Source organism: Grus americana, chromosome 7 (assembly GCF_028858705.1).
Source record: "Grus americana isolate bGruAme1 chromosome 7, bGruAme1.mat, whole genome shotgun sequence".
Lineage (NCBI taxonomy): Eukaryota > Metazoa > Chordata > Aves > Gruiformes > Gruidae > Grus > Grus americana.
The window spans coordinates 27,734,165-27,751,770 of NC_072858.1; the positions used below are offsets into that span (position 1 = coordinate 27,734,165).

General features: G+C 41.1%; 1 protein-coding gene across 11 annotated transcripts in view; it reads left to right on the forward strand.

Annotated features, from left to right (window-relative positions):
* Positions 1–17,606, forward strand: part of ZMIZ1 (zinc finger MIZ-type containing 1) — a 361,162-nt gene that overhangs the window by 69,732 nt on the left and 273,824 nt on the right. The window contains exon 1 of one of the 11 annotated variants that reach the window (XM_054831984.1): positions 13,442–13,460. The exons of the other annotated variants lie outside the window; for them this stretch is intronic. The gene's annotated coding sequence lies outside the window, so the exon portion shown is untranslated. Of the gene's footprint in view, positions 1–13,441; positions 13,461–17,606 lie in introns of those variants that run through there. 11 annotated transcript variants of the gene reach the window in all.

The following is a 17,606-nucleotide window of genomic DNA, read 5'->3' on the forward strand; positions in this document are numbered from 1 at the left end:
AAAACAACATTTATAACAGCAGTGGCTGTAGCACTCTGGTGGTCATTGAAGTGCTTTGTGCCTGTGCTTAACAGAATTCTAGATAATACGTTCCACAATGGAATGGCAATGGACTGGTTAAATGGGTTTGGCAGTGTTTTTACATACAATCAAACAAGCTAAAAGAGGTAGAAAATAAAACTAATTGAATCAAAAGCCTTCGTACCTTTTGTATATCAGGACATTGCAACTGGATTAGGTTGTAGCTGATGAAAAATAGTTTCTTCAAAAAGAGGAAAATGTAATATATTGTAGAATAGTGCAAAACTGTTAGTGCTATTATCAAAATACATGCTGGATGTATATTGATGCCAGTTTTTTGCGGATGAGGACAGGTAGACTTGACTGGTATTTCCATTATGAAGGCAGCAGCCCATTTGCAGGTTTTGGATTTTTTTTCTCTAAATGGTCCAAATCAAATGCTTCTGTAGTCAGATATCCATCTGTTTTCTCTTGCATTTCTTTTCCCTTACATTAATAATCTCTCCCAGATAGAATCATAGAATCATTTAGGTTGGAAAAGGCCTTTAAGTTCATTGAGTCCAACTGTTAACCTAGCACTGCTAAGTCTACCACTAAACCATGTCCCTAAATGCCACATCTGCACAGATGGAGAACTTTAATTACAAATTCAGGAAATTTTAAGCAATTTACCTGAGGCTGGTCTTTTCTCAGTCTCTTACAGATTGTTGTAATAGGCTTTGCTTGCCCAGTTCCCTAGCAAAATGTCCTTGATACAGGGGAATCACAGTTTGACCTGTTTCTATATCCTTGCATTTACTTAAGGTTTCTCGTAGGTTTATCCAACTCTTAACATGCATGGAGACCGGCAATTTGGAGGGAAGGGGTAGGTCTATGAAATGGTTTTTGAAATGCCTGATGCCATGTACAACAACTCTTCCTATGTGACAGAAGATGCTGATGGTAAATATGGATGAAACCAGAAAACTGTTGCAATTGGTGATTCTTAGTAGTGTCTAGAAGTTTCTCTTGGATTCCTTCAAAGTCCCTTGTGGCTATAGGAAATTAAATACATTTGAAGCATTACCTCCTTGCCAGATGAAGAGACAGGAGCAGTTGTAATACCTCCATCCATTCGCTGTCTTCTTTCGGGGGCTATATTTGTTCCTTAAAGTTATGCTAGAAAAAATTAGAAATAAATCATCTTAAGAAACATTTTTGGTTTGATGTTTCTCTGCTTTAGAAAGTGAAAACTAGTACTTAGTGTAAAAATGAATAGGCAGAGGGATTTCTGTTTAATTGTCAGGACAAGATTTGTAGGTAGAGGGTTTTTAATTAAATCAGCTGGCGTAGTTGGAAATAGAAACTTTTGTGGATGTGAACATTTCTTCAGATTCACATTTAATGTTTTGATGGAGCAACTAAGTGTCATTCATTCCAGGTTGATAGTCTAATCTGCCTCAGATTTCTTAATCCAAGGTCAGGAGTCATTGGTTCTTAATGAGTGTTGCAATGTGTAAAAAGGCCAGAGAGTTTGTAATCTGATCTTTGTAACTAACTAGGAAGGAGGTGTAACTTTGAAAGAAGTTGAAGCCTATTGTAAAAGCCTATTTTTGAATAAACAAATGTGATTGCATCATAGTGAGAAATACAGCATATATTTTTACATGTATTTTAATTTGATGTATTATTTAATCAAGGCTGCTTCTGGAAATGTTGGCTGTTGCTGTAGCTCCATTTCTTCCTTTCTACAGTATGCCTGTCCTTCTTTTCTGGATAGTTGGCCCTTCCTACTCTAACTTCAGGTTTTTCTCCTAGTCTTGTTACTGGCCTGTGTTAGGGGCTTGGTAAACTACAATTATTTGGATTTGTAAGACAAATTATATAAAATGATGTGAATCAACAGGAACTTTAGCTGTTTATAGTGGCTTTGAATTTGATCTGTAGTTTATCCATTTGAGCTTCCCTTCCGTAGATTACCCTGACTTTCAGGTTAGAGCATCTTTTTGTTGTTTTTTGTAATGACTGTAAGTTAGGAACTAGTGCAGTTTGCAATGTTAGTTCATACACCAAGGCAAGCAACGGTAGCAAATTTTTATCTTGCAAACTTCTCACTGCCTGGCTTGCTCTGTCACCGGTGTCACTAATTTGCACTCTCTCATTTCCTTTACTTGTCACAAACCATTTGAGCAAGCAGTGAAACCTATATGGAGTACTGGCTGGATGAAACAAATAAAGCCGGTAATTCTAGATGGTGGTGTTCGACCCACTCTTCTCCTAACAAAGTGGTTGCAGTAGTCCTAAGCAGTATCTGTGGCAAGACCTGCATGTTTTATGCCTGTTTACTGTGCTTTCACTGTGCTAAGGGACTTAGTTGTGATAATTAGCAGACTTCAGTTCAGAGACATTCTGCTAATTATTCTTCTAGCTCTTCACAGAGTATAACTTGCATTAAGCGTTAAGAGTTGGCTAAATGAACGCTTTTGGAGCTGTGGTTGCATGGTTGTTGGGGTGTTTTTCTTATTAATAATTTTGTAATATATATCCACAAGTGAATGTTTAAAAGTTTTGCTACTTCTAAATTTTTTTTTCTTTGTTTTCCCTGTGGAGACAGAATATCTAAAGCACATTAATCTGTGTGTCTGACTTCAGGTATGGTGGATTTCAAAACCAGGTAAACTGTAGGGCTCTGTCCCCCCTCCCCTTTTCTCCACCCCCACATCCAGAGAAAGAAGTAACCTAGTATCTGAAGAATGCAAGTTATGCAGATGTTCAAAAGGCCAAATAAAACAAATAGATGGGCTGCAGCTGCTAGAGCAGCATAAAGCAAAGAACGTTCACTGCTGTGATGAGAAATGCTGTATTTCAGCATGCCACTAGCTTTTGCCTCTTTAAGGAAAATAGCATGGTGAATTAGTTTAACTAGTTTTTATCTTATTTTTATTGTAAATTGTGATTGCTTTCATAATTGCTGAGATTTCAAAAAAACCCCAGTTTTCCTCTTAATGAGGAAACAGGAGAATAAGAAGCGGTGATGTCCTTTCATAGTAAGGAAAAGGGAGTTCTGCAGAAGTACAAATGGTGTGTTTTGTTCCTAATCTTTCAGTGAGAGGTGACAGACTTTCGAGGAAGTATTGGGGGGGGGGGGGGGGGGAGAATCCACAAATGGAAGAAGTTAGTATGTTGAAGATGTCCTCAAATACCCTGAGATTAAAATGGGAGACCAGCCACCCTGCAGTACATTAAAGGTCAACTTTCCATCAGAAGTTTTGGGTTTGGGGGAAATGAGGAAGGTTCACTGCCCAATATACTCTTCCCAACTAGATGACATTTGGAGATGAAAAAAAAAAAAAGTTAAAAAAAAATCAGATTCAATGGGACCAAAACACTTCTCAGAGGGAGTAAATCATTGACATGTAGATTAGTGAAATTGTTCTGTTGATCTGCTATTTTAGGGCATTCCTAAGCAACACAATGGAGTGCCATAGAGATGCCCAAGCAAATACTACCCTCCTCTGGTATATTCACATAGCACAACCTTTTGCAGAAACATTACTGTTGTCCTGGGAATAACGTGGGCATGTCACAGCAGTGTAGCTGTATACCTGAGGTCTATAGAAGAACTTGCTTGGCTTCTGCCAGCGTTTGGTATTGCTACTTCAGCTCTCTCAGCATGGGTAAACACTCTTCCCTAATGGGCTCCCATGTACATCTCATGAACCTGGGCAGCTTACTCTTTGTTCATACGTTTTAAGGATGGTATATAGAATAACAAGATGTGGCGCATTTGTCCTGAGCCTTTGGAGTTTGGTCATACTGAAATGCTGGTTTCAACTGTAGAGTTTGTCACCTACCCATCTCCTGGTCAGAGATCCTGCTCAGGGTTTTCCATTTCCTTAAAGCTGTAAAATCTGGTCTGACAATAGTTTAACTTCTGGAAAAAAAAAGACAAGGTCATGATTTCAGGCATTCATTTGAGTTAATATTTTGGACTTGTATGTTACATACATGTGCAGCAAGTATATCATCCAAGAAGATTGTCCGCTTCTGTGTATTTGGGAATTTGGTTCTAGGACCAAGCTAGATCCCTATATATATTTTTTTGTAGGGACCCAACAGGACCCTGAATTACCCAGCGCGTTGAGTTGGATGTGCTTAGACCTTTTCCTATAGTGAACTCCTCCAGAAAGACCCAAAAGCTTTTAATCTCTGAAAGCAAGATTTTATTTGAATAACTACCAGAATAATTGACTTTTTAAATAGAAAAAATGCAAAGCAGCTAAGTAAGACAAACAGAAATAAAAAGTCTGAGTAACTTGCTGTTTTCTGCTGTATTTCTGCAGGTGGGTCTTAACCCGAGAACAGATTTTTATCCAACTTCGTGATTTTCTGAGTTGCGTAAAACTCTGTGCAGTCCTGTCTGTCCCTAAGAAACTTCCATTTCCTCTGAGGCTCAGCTGTGTTTGCACTCTGTTCCTCATGATAGTCTGTTCTTGAGCTGTAGGCACCAAGCTGCTTGCTATGACTCTTACCTGCTGCAAACACAGTATTTAAACCTTCTGTTTCTTAAGTATACTTAAAAGCTCACCATGAAAACGAACAATCTTCTTGCACAGGGGTCCACTAATCCAGTCACTTCTGAAAGAAACGTAATGTGTAATACAGAAATTAAATACTGTCTTGCATGTCTGTAACTTCTTTTGTTCCTGAATTTCTTGACCAAAGAGGCTATATGGTATGTTTTGTGTATTCATGAATACATGTATATGTATATGCTGGCACCAATGAATATGGTCTTCATAGAACAGGAATTCCTCTGTTTTTATGCAGAAAGGTACTGCAGCATGATTATTTCAACAGGCCACTGCTACCTGCTTGCAGATACAGAAATCTTCTCACTGGAGTATAATTAATGTTTAAAAAGAAATTAGCAATGGGACATAACAGAACACTTTTGCCCACTTAAAATGGTGTTGAGTCATACCATTAAGGCTTTTACCTTGCTTATTTGCATTGCGAACTTGTTACGAAGTCTATCATTTTCTCTTGTGGAAATATCTCTTGGGAAAACTGAACTCTCTTCTTCACTTGATGACATTTGCACAATATGTTCCTGATGTCTGAGGAGTGGTGGGTACAATCTTTGAGCTCTACTAGTATGGTACTAGGGGGAAAAAAATGATAGTAAGGACATTTGTGTTGTGATAATATCCACTCTTCTGGTTTTATTTTGTGCTTTTTCTCTAAGAATGACTACAAATTGACCCAGAATGGAGAGCAGCTAAACAGATTGGGAGCAAAGTAAACCATTATGGTGGTCTTGGTCACCTTGTTACTGAAACACGCTCTGAATCTCCTTACCTAATGGTAGTGGAGGCAAAGCTTGTGTGATAAGGTCATCTAACCTAGTTAAACTGGGTGGGTTTTGTTTGGTTTGTTGTTTTTTTGTTTTGTTTTTAACCAACAACTTTCATTATTTAACTGTAACATAATATCTTATTATGTAGTAAGGTTTGTACTGCTTTAGATTAGGATTTGGGGAGATTTAGTAATATACTTAGTGGAAAAGGGTAAAACAGATGTCTGATTCTTGTGTGATGTTTTGAGGATTTTTGTACCTATAATCGCACATGTCTGGACTTGTACTTGTTTGTTCCTGTGAGTCAACTAGGTAGATGCCATTCAGATGCGTGCTGTATCTGTTAATTGCGTGCAACACTTTGCTGTGTGTGCTGTCCTGCTTCCAAATGCTGGAACGTGTCTGTGCTCTTAGTTGGTGTCTGCTGTTTGATGCCCCTATAAATACAGATACTAAAAGCCATGGAGTTCTGGTACCTATGTGTTCTTTCCCTCAAGAGCTGGAACCCGAGTACTTTGCTGTATGCTCCAGTGCTGTAGATGAGAAACCAGATGACAAGACAGCCTTGTTGTTCATTCATTACTAGTGGTATTACAGCAGTGCTTAATCTTGACCTGAGGGTGGACCCCTGCTATGGTAATCACTTTGCTTATTCAAAGCAACAGGCAGTCTGTGCCCCAAAACTTCATAGTTTGAGTCCACAGTTCTGGAAGGAGAAACAGGCACTCACAAGAGACATGATTTGTCCCAAGTCATGCCAAAACCAGAAGCATCAAGGACAGAAAACAGCTCTCAACTCCTGCTCCAGTGCTCTGTCTGTTTGGTGTATCTGCTAAATCCACCAAGGTGCTTACTCCAGGGTGGATTTCTTTTGGGGGGAGCTACTTAACTAATAGTTGTGAGTTAAAATGACAGCTAGCTTTTTTGTGCCTCGTTATGGTTCTCTCTTTTGCATATTCATGTTAGACTCTTTCCATATTTAGTGTTTGAAATTTTATGGAAATATTGCTAGTCAAGTGCTGCACTTGTGAGAAGGTGAAATGAGGACAAAACACAGGGGACAGATCAGAATCTTTAATCTTTGCTGCTGCGTGTAATTTATAAAATGTATTAATCTAGTTTCATTCATTTACTGAACTATTTTGCACTCCATGTCTCTACTTCTTTGCTTTCATTTTAACTGGTCTGAAGCCAATTTTTTTCTTCTTTTAATAAAAAAGATTCAGCTAGCATAGCAAGGAGGTTTAGCCGTCATACCTTTTTGTCTGAGATCTTGAGGGTCTGCCCCCCAAAGTTGTGGAGGAGTGTAAATAGCGGTGTTAGACTTAAACAAATCAATTTCATTGCAGAGCTTTCCCTGTCATAATGATCAGTTTGCAGCACAAATTTCATTGATTTTTCACAGCCCTGTGGAAGAAAAGCCCAGTTGATGAATAGCACTGGGAGAGACTCAGGAGACGCTAATTTTGTGGTTAGTGAGAGCAGCCATGGCTGTTACCCCACCTTTCTTGCTGGCTTCTCTAAGCCTTTTCTATTAAGCTTGGCCTTTAGTTAGAAGAAATCTGGAAATTCGGTGGTACCCATGAGAGACTGTGAGCTCTTGAGATGACAGAGAAAGAGCAGCGCTTGAAGTGACGGAGAGCTTAATCTTGCTGGGGTCAGCAGTGCCCCATCGGCCAGGGAGACCTGCCAGAGAGCCCTGCTCTGGGTGGTGGGGCTGGCGAGCTCCTGCGCACAGCCTGACCCTGCTGCTTACCTTTGGTAAACTCAGAATAATTGGTGCATCACTGACTGCCTTCTCCTTTTTTCTTTTTTTCTTTTTTCTTTTTTTTTTTTTTGTCTTCCTCCCCTGCCACAGATTTTTATGGCTCTTTCCAGGGGCAGAGGTGGGGAAATGAACTATAGGTTTCTGGAAAAGATAAAAAAAACCCCATGGTATCGGAAAAGCAAGGATTCTCTCCATAACAGTGTGCTAATTGTACTTCACATTCAAGCTGTCTGCTTTATTTTTACATTTTGATTCTGGCAGAGAATTGTCCCTGTACTGACCCCTTTTCATCTACTCTTATGCAAGGTGTATTTAAATAGCTGGATTGTAAATCTGGTTCTGGAAAACTTCCCACCTTGCCTGCCATTCCTCTTGATACTACTATTCTTGTTTAGCCAATGTGGAGAGTTGCTGCAGCGGTAGCAGGGCTGCCGTGTGCCTTCTGGCAACAGCCTGTGCTGCTTTTGGCCATTGCTTTCTGTCTACTATTGATTATCCACATATGTCAAACTTTTATATGCTCGGAGTTTTTATGCACTATATTTTCTGAGCCTGACTATATTTTCAAAGCCTGGTGTACCCATACTGGAACCTCTAGGTACAGACAATCTGTCACTGACAGTAAAACATGCAATATTGCATGTTGTACAAGGAAGAGCTATAATAGTGGAAGCATAGGAAGATTAACAGTGGACTGTTGAAATTGGTAGTTGTTCTGAACTAAATATTTGTTGGAATACCATAGAATTTTAAAAATAATTGGACTGCTTGTTAGAATGTCACCTTTTATTATTTCAAGTATTTGCTTTCGAAAGATTTGCTTTTCTACTGAGATGAAATGTAAAGGATTATCATAGAATGGTTTGGGTTAGAAGGGACTTTAAAGATCATCTAGTTCCAACCCCCCTGCTGTGGGCAGGGACACCCTCCACTAGACCAGGTTGCCCAAAGCCCCATCCAACCTGGCCTCGAACACTTCCAGGGATGGGGCATCCACAACCTCTCTGGACAACTTCTTCCAGTGCCTCACCACCCTCACAGTGAAGAATTTCTTCCCAATATCGAATCTAAATCTACGCTCTTTCAACTTAAGGCCATTACCCCTTGTCCTATCGCTACGTGCCCTTGTAAACAGTTCTTCTCCAGCTTTCATTTTTATATTATTACCAGATGGAAAATGTTTTTCTGATTTTGTTCAACATCATGAAGTTCAAATTCAAGAACATAAAAGCACAGGGAAGTTTACAGAAAATGTGAATGTTTATCTGATTTTTGTGATAAATGTTTTTTCTGCTGCCCTTACTGCCTACATGGGGTTCCTGAGAGTAGGAGCTTCAGTGTCCCCAGAGAAATCAGAATCCCATAAAAATTAACGTGAGGATCTGGTAGGAGATTTTTGTTCACATACACACACTCCCCTTTTGCAGTCTGAATACCCAGAAAAGATGACTGTGTGGTGGTCTATAAGATGTGTAAAGAGCAAGTTTCTGTCCAGTTTGATTAGACTGTTATATGGAAAAAAACCCCAAACTAACAAACAAAAAAGGTGTAGAAGATAACAGCTGAGGTGTGTCAGCCATTTCAGTGAAGGAAATGGGCAGAATTTGACAGTTTAGAACTGCAGGTTGGGAGGCTTTAGCTTTTCTAAGTGTATTGGTCTACAGGAGAAGAGTTAAGAAGTTAAAATAACTGCAAAAGAACATATTAATGGTGAGAAAAATATTGTCTGCTTTATTGTCAGTCATTTGATGTGACTAAAAATAGGGTACTGCTGTTCAAGGTGATATATAAACACCTTAGTTGATGTTCTAATACAGCTTTGCACTTTGAGGAGAGGTGTAGGATGGACCAGGTAGGGGCAGCAAATCTATGTCATTTCAGTCCTTATTTATATTTTGGGTAGTGGAAGTATTTCAGCTCAGGGCAAAGGAAGGAGTTGTGGGATGGTGATCTCTTAGCACTTATGAGTGAAGTTCTGTAAGATAACTGAAGCAATGTAACTTTGCCACTAACTAAGGGGAAAAGTGAACTCCTGCCCCTGTGTTTCCATTGCATCCCTTGAGTAGGCTCTCTTAGTTGGGTAAGTATTCAGCTACCCACCCTTAACTCTTACTGGGTAGGTATTTAGCTGAATCAGCTCACTAAACTGTCAAAACCTCCACCCCTACTGAGTTGGTTCTTTGCCGAGTTAAAGCAAATAGGTTTCTATAGTCTGTCAAGTGCCAGAGCCAACACAAGGTTGGCAGCAGAAGAGCATGGCCAGGAGTGGGACCAGCTTTTAGGACAGCAATGAGCCATTCGATTGTCTCATTTGCAAAAAACCCACTCTTTCAGCTTGATTTTGCATGCAGTGTTAAGAACAGGAGCTTCACAGTATGCATGCTACGTTTTTTCCCATATGTGTGTTGCGGTTCTCAGAGGCATGGTTGGCCGTACCACAGAGTGAAGACTGCAGGAGAATGAAGCACAGATGAGGATGTGGAGAAGCTCACTTTGCACAGCACTCTTCTTCCCGCATATCATCACCTTTCCTACAGCCCGCCTGTGGTGGGAGTCCTCTGAACACTCCCAAATCCCTTCCAGAGGCAGGCAGGTTATTTTAAGCTGCTAGGGGAGTTCAGCTTATTTGTCCGATTTTGCATGTCTGGCTCAGTACTTGCATTCTCTCTTCCCACAGAATAGTGGGGGGATCAGTGATCACTGATCTCCAGCTGATGACTTGTATTAACTAGGTGCAGCAGCATCTCCAACCAGCTGAGCTAAACACCGCCGAGGACGGCAGCGCGAGCCCCAGGGGAGCCACACACAGGGTTATTGGCACACGCAGTCAGAGCATGAAGTCCACTTGGGGATGTTAGATGTCTCCTGAGTGTCTGGAGAGTCCTGGCTTGCAGCTTCTGCACCTGCAGGCTGGGAACTGGTTTTGCCATCTGCCCAAGGCATGGAGAGGCCTCCAGGAGCAGGATTGTCTGGTCCAAACGCTTCCAAGGGCTCTCTCGGTTTTCCCCTTGCGCAGTTCAAGGGAGAAGCCGAGTCTCATCTGGTCCTGCCTAACCCCTCCTCTCTGTGTGAAGGAAACCTCCCTGCAGGTTCCCAGCTGCCACAGGGCTCTCCTGCAATGTGGAGGTGATGTCTGTAAGAAGAGATGGATGTGGGGATCTGTGGGAGGGCATTATTCCTGCCTTGTGCAGCTTTGTGTTGTCAGCCTGGAAGGAGCACTGAGTGGCTTCTTGCTGAGGCCAGCAGGCAGATTGAAAAGCAGCCCCATGCAGGGACCTTTTATGTCCATCTGCTACAAACTGTGCTGTTCACAGGCTAGGTTTGGGAGTGAGCCCCCGTCACTGGAAGTGTTTGTGTGCAGCCAGGTCTTAGACCGGCAGCTACCCTTCCCCGACCTGCTCTGGTCCAGGGGTGGGGCTAGCTGGTGGTAAAGGACTACACGTGCATGCTCTCTGTGTGTGTGCGTGGCAGGGGATATATTTGGAAGTGAACTCAATTTAGAAATTAAGAGATCAGAGTACAGTGTCTGGTTGGGCAAGGAGAATGCAAAGATGCGGTATCGATGTCTGTGCCTTTTGTAAGCTGTAACTAATTGCTGCAAAAAACCCTCACAGGGCCTCAGTCCGTTTAAATAAAGAGAGTACATGTTAATCCTTGTTATTCCCAAGCATCTCTTTAATTGCTTTCTCCCTCTCAGTGTAAAGGATTTGAAATATACTGTGAGGTACAGCTTTTGGAGACATGAAAATGTATGTATTTGTGATGGCTCTCTTTCTCAATCCAGGCATGCATTTCAAAGGATTATAAAATCTGAGTTGATAATGCACTTCGGCGGTGTTGCTTTGTCAAAAATGCTACCAGTTCCATGGTAACTATTAGTTGCTGGATTTCAAATGGCAGGGAGGTTTGAACACCATATGTGATTGCACGTGGTGAGCTCTATTGCTGCTGGGGTGGGAGGATGTCAGCCACTTTTGAAAAGAAGTTCACGTTTGGGAATGACTTTGCCACTTACAAAGTTAAGAGAGGAGATTGTGCACGTTAAGAATCAAATTTCTGGCCCCATTAAGTTGCTGTAGGAACTTTGCCACTGGCTTCAGTCCATCGGTAATTTCAGTAACAAATGTAACATCCAAAAGAAGATCCAGTCAGTGCTTCTGAGGAGTTGATGGGAGAGGTGTAAAAGATTGCTTAGTAAATGAGAAGAGGTAGATATTCCAGTTGTGTACGTGTTTCACTTTTCTGTAGCAAAGAGAAGATGACTTTCTCAATATTCAGTGTGTGTTTTATTCCTTTCACAGTTTTTGGATTTCACGTGATCATTGGGGGACCCTATAGTTTTAACATTGTAATACAATGACGATATCAAGAAATATTCTGTGACGTGAAATGTTATTGCAAAAAATCTTGACATTTAAATTGTTCTTTTCACTCTATTATAGTATCTAACACCACTGTTACACAATTTGTAATTGTACAATAGTATTAAATAGAAATTATTTGCATTAAGGAATATCATAATAAAATATTCATGAATATTATTACTTCTGATCAGCTATGTGCATATTCAGGTAACTCACATGATAATTCTAAAATATAATTTTAACACCATCAATAAGCGTGTATCTTTTTATTGCCATTTTTTGTGGGTGTTTTTTTTTTTTTAAAGTAGCCATTATTACAACATTTGTGATAAGAGGAACAGCAAAAACTTAAAACTTGTATTATTCTGTTATCACAAATTCCTATTTTCTGGCTCGGGTCATTGACACAGTATTTAATACTGTGATTGGAAATTAAGGTCTGAATTGATGCTTGATGATAAGATGTATTTACTTCATACCTCTTCAAATTGCTTCCAGTTAGAAACAGAAATTTTAGCTAATCCAGAAGGCAATAAAGCCAATCTCGTAGGCATTTTTGATGTAAACAATCCTAGGTTTATCACTGTGGTTTGTATTCCAGCAGCTTCAAGATTCCTTTGTCATTCTAGTACCCAAGATGCTTTTGCCTGGAGCATTTACTATCAAAATAAGTTGGGAAGAATATTCAGTGGTTTCATGGCTTTTTTTGCAGATGAATACTGCAGGTGCAAAAGCACACTGTAATTTTTGTAATAACATATGGTAGAGCTAGAGCCTGATGTCCCCGTTCACTGCATCCAGACAGTTCATTGACTTAGCTTTAAAATTTAGAAAGAAATCATTGAATCCTGAACATTGCAGTCCCATTGATCCGTGTACCAAAACTGTTCTTCCTCTGCTTCAGCCCAGTACTTCTACACGGCTCTGCAGCCCACAAATCAGCATGAAGTGGTACAACCACTTGAGCAAACGCGTATGTGCCACTCATCAGATAAATCAGCAGCTTTTAAATGCAGCGCGTGGCTGTAGCTTATGAAGTAAAGTGCCCGTTGTTGTTTTATGTCTCTAGATTAAAGTTTCAAAAATGCACTGAATTTTTGTAGAATAAATTGTATGGAGAAAATCTGATTTGAAATCTATAAGCAATCTGCTCTTACTTGATGAGAATTTAGTCATTTAGCCATAAACTTACTGAGACTGTTTCTATATCCTCTAGGAGTGGATTTTGGAAAAAGTTGATATAGAAGACTTTATCTATTATTCAAATTTTAAAATAAGATTATAATCTATCCGTAGTTGGGCTATAGAATCAGCTAAGTGTACTGTGTTTTGCAAATACATATTGCCCACAGTGTTTGTGGCTTGTCTTTTCTGTAAGTATTAATGAAAACCTGTACTTAATTCTTCTGCATTTTGTCTTTTTGAACACATTTCAGTGTGGTGTTAAATAAATAGTAGCTGCCAAAAGCTTTTCTTTTCAGTTAATTTCGCATATTTAAAGTTCCATTGAAGTGCTTTCTGTATCAAGTGGAGGCAAAGAAGTTGGCTTTTATAAGTAGCGTACTGCTTTATTCCATATTTTTATCGAGTTCTGACTTAGTGCTGTGCTTTTCAGTATTCTCGATACTCATGTACAGGAGGGGTGTGAGTGGATTTTATTACCTATTAGGGCGAACCTGTTTTCGGCAACTGTATTAACTATGGAAGAATAAATTGCTGTAGTAAAGAGTGTTTTCTCCTTAGTCTAATAAGGCTGCCTTCATGCTTATACATAACTTTATGCACTGTTAGGCAGATCCTCCTCAGAGAGTTATGCTGAGTTGCACCTTTTCTGGTGCATCAAGTTAGTGTTGTCTATACATGCAGTTCTGTGTAGGATTCTCATTTTATGTTAAATACCTCTTTTCCCACTCCCCAGTTAACAGCATCCTCTCAGCTCTGTTATCCACTTAGAAAGAAGTCTACCAAGGTAAATGATTTGCTTTGTTTCTATCGTATTTCTAAGGGGGTAACTTAGCCCCTTGTAATGAAAATTTCAATTGGGGCAGACTCTGTAACCCCTTCAAAAGTAGTAGAGGTTTATGTGTTATGACTCAGTACTGGTCATGAAACACAATATGGTTACTGTATGGTCCCCTATCATGCAGTAAATGTATTTGGTGACAGCCACGTAACCATGCTTCAGGCACAGCACTTACGTGCTGCGTCCCAGGACGTGCTCTCCTGGTCGAGTGCTGGGAGCAGGCTGCATGTGCCGTCCATGGGGTGGGAATTGCTTTTGGTCACATAGCAAGAGGAAGGTTTTGGAGCTTTGGGAGAGAAAAGCAGAGGTCCAAAATAATTTGCCCATCCTGTGGTAGAGTGTCTGTTGCAGAAAGGATAAGGAGGAGTGGATGTGACAGCTGAATCAATTCTTTTGATAGGCCAAGCCTAGATTCTTGCACTGGAGTTTCTTAAAAGAAAAAGCTATATAACTGGGGGAAATAAAAAGGTTTTCAAAAAAAGGATAGCTAAAGCTTTGGTATACGTGCTGCAACATATTTTGTGTACAGAGTGTAGTTTTCAGTCCAGGAATCAGGCTGATAGTGAAATAAGTTTCTTGCATCTCACCAAATATTGTTATCTCTCTCTGTCCAGTTTATTAAAAAAGCAGATGACTTCATGTCTCTGCATAGCTGAAGCACATTCTCTCTCTTACCTCCTCTCCCATTTGAGAGAGTTACTACGGTTGGTCAAAAAAGGAACAATATTTAAAAATTATTCCTTATCTGTATTCAAAAGTGAATATGAGTATGCTGGTTTTTTCTCTTTCGCTTTTGAAATACGTAGTGACAAAAATGCAAGGTGCTATAATGATCTTAAATGCCTATCCCTGCCTGTGGAACTAATTTGCCTATCCTGCTATCACCTGCGGGGAGCAGAGGGTTTGGGAGTGGTAATGTCTCTAATTAATGCTCTAACAGAAAATTTATGGAGAGCTAAACAGCACTTGCCTACAAAACTGATGTTGGTGGTGTCACCCTTGTTCATTCTTGCTTTAACAGCTGCTTGTGCTGCATGTACCTCTGGAACCAGGACAAGGTTAGCAACAGCTATGCATTGAAACTGGTGAAAATTCATGAAAACGGCACAGGTTAAAGTTACCTTTGTCACGTTAAATATAATTAGGTTATGAGGGGGAAAAAAAAAAAAAAGATGCTCCTTGTAGTGATGCTCTGCATCACCTCTTGTGCACTGCAGTTCACGTGCCCTCAGCTCACCCTGAGGGTCTGTGCGGTCAGTGGGGACACGGTCGTGGTTGGTTTCTGCTCTCAGCATGGCACACATGCCTGGAGGGATTAGCTGGTACCTGAGGCAATTCTTCCCTCTGCTTCTGAGAGCTGGCCAGGTTTCCCCCTCAGTAAAGGATAGATCTTTAAATGCTGACAGCTGTTCTTTGAAAGCAAAAGATTTTGGTGTTAGCAGGGGCCTAAGAAGAGGGGATGCTGCTGCAGTCTGCATTATACTGGACTTGAGGTGAAGGGACGAGGGCAGAGGCAACATGCTGAAGTTAACTTCCAGCTTGAGGCAGAGGGTCCCGTGAGGCTGCGCAGCCACCCCTGAGCTCTTGCTCTGTGTAGTGCCCCTGCCAGATTTTTTGCTGCCAGCAGGTTTCTGCTCTCCCGACGGGTCATTTAGTGCCTGGCTGAGTCCTCACAGAAGCTAAGGAGGGTTTTCCTCTGAGGACCTGTCCTTTACCCCCACCAGCTGTGGGGCCAGCACAGGCTGCGTGCGCAGCCGGGGCTGAGGCTGTTACCTATCCTTGCTGTACCGCATCACGCAAGCACAAGTGACAGTGTGCAAGGGGCGACGGTCGTCGCTTGGCCTTTTCATTTCCTTTCCTGGTGGCTCTAGGTGCTGGCCCTTGCAGAGTGACAGCTATAAAATTAGATAATCAGTTAATCACTAGTAAATTAGCCTTGCGTCTTTGTGGAGAACAAATACAGTATTTATGTAAAAGTTGTAAGGAGTTTTTTCTCTTTTTAATTAGCAGAAATAGATGCAAAATGAATGATGATTAGGCAGCTGATGAATTCAGTAGTACAATTACGTCTAAAGCTATGCCCCAGTACTTAATGCTGGATGCTCTGAGCAATCAAAGAAGCCTATTTATATAATTTATTTATTAAAAAAAGTTAGAAATAAAACAAGACTGTGTATACTACAGGTATATAAACTTCAGTGCCTGAGAAAACCTTTCTAAAATTTGGTAATATAAATATTTTTAAAATACTTTGCTTAATTTAAAAGAAAAATAACAGAATTGTTACTGTAGTAACTGTTAACTTTGAGGTTTATATGAAAGGCTGTTCTTTAAAAATAGCTAATCAAATCCTGAGCATTCACTAGAAATGAGTAAGTATTTTCCTTGACACAAGAATTGTGAAAACGAATGCCTTTTTTTCTTCCTCCTTTTGGGCAGTCTGAGCTGGAGGAGCGGAAGAAATTACAGAGCCCTGGGTGTCTGCTCTGGGAGGCTTTAACAAAATGATGAGCAGCTGCCTTGTATGCAGCCAGTTGGGTAGGCTAAACTGATTAGTCTGTAAACACTAGGAGATGGTAAGTGTTGGTGTCATAGGGACTGTGACAGTCATCAGATTGTGGTTTATCTCAGGCTGTCGTTTGAATGATGGCTCTCCCCCACAGAAGCAGTTTTATGGCTTTGCAGAGGTATAATCTGAGCCCAGGCTGACGGATCCAGCTCTGCTCGAAGCAGCTTCCCGGTTCGCTGTTTTGCACTACCAACCCTGAGCTTTTCATGAACAAGCCTGTTATTTTCTTTTCACCAACCAGGCATTACAAACATAAAATTTACTAGTCCTAACAGAGTGGAAATTGGCACTTGCTCGTTTGCAGAAGAGTATTAGACAGCAACAGAGTGTCCTTTTGGGGGGAAGTGTGGGGGCTGCTCCCAAGAGCAGCAAGCGGGTGCTTCCTCTCCCATGTTTGCCTGGTGCGGTAGCAAGGTTACAATTCACCCTTTGTGCTCAAAGATCGGTCACAGGAACAGGCAATCTTGTAAACAGATGGACTTCTAACCTACCGCAGAGCTGAGCAAGAGCATGAGGTGATCGTTTCTGCCCTAGCTCAGTGGTGTTCTCAGAAGGGGATGCAACGTGGTCAGTGAGCATGGTGGTGGATGGTGGGTATGGTCACCTCCGTACTGGGTTCAGGGCAGGTGTTCTTCAGCGAGGCAGCTGAGGACACACACAGCTATGCATGCAGGAACTATAGCTCATCTCTGATAAAAATTCAGTAGCTGCACTACTTAGGTGAAGCTGTACATAAAATTCATGCTCGGCTTTTTTGTTCAATGCTGCAGAGAGGAAAGAAGCCTCTACTCCACTACATGTGGACTTGGCTATTTTTAAGTATGGGGATGGGGGGGTTAGCACCGGTTGATGTAGTCATAAGAGCTTATGCTAAAATATAATTGGTGTCAATGGGGAGAAAAAGGGATTTACTTGCATGTGTAGGGTAGGGGACCTCCTGCAGTCTCATACTTCCTAGTAAGGGCTACCATTTTCCACAATAGATACCCCTCTATTCTGGATGATGAGTGAGCCCTTCTTGCTAAAGTTTTTGTGGCAGTCCCTGAGGCACCATCACCTGGACACTAATCATTTTGATAAGGGTCAGAGGGAGCAGTCTGAAGCTCCTAAAGCCAGCCATGGTGGAGCTCCTCCATGCAACCCTCACAGCTGCAGATGAGTCGTGATGGGGCTCGGAAGGCAGAAGACCAGTTTCAGATGCTGCCTGCTGGGAGATCATAGAATCATAGAATAGTTTGGGTTGGAAGGGACCTTTAAAGGTCATTTAGTCCAGCCCTCTGCAATGAGCTCGTTTCAACCTTATCCGGTTGCTCAGAGCCCCATCCAACCTAATCTTAAATGTTTCCAAGGATGGGGCATCTACCACCTCTCTGGGCAACCTGTGCCAGTGTTTCACCACTCTCATAGTAAAAAATATCTTCCTTACATCTAGTCTAAATCTATCCTCATCTGAGTTTAAAACCATTACCCCTTATCCTATTGCAACAGACCCTGCTAGAGAGTTTGTTCTCATCTTTCTTTTA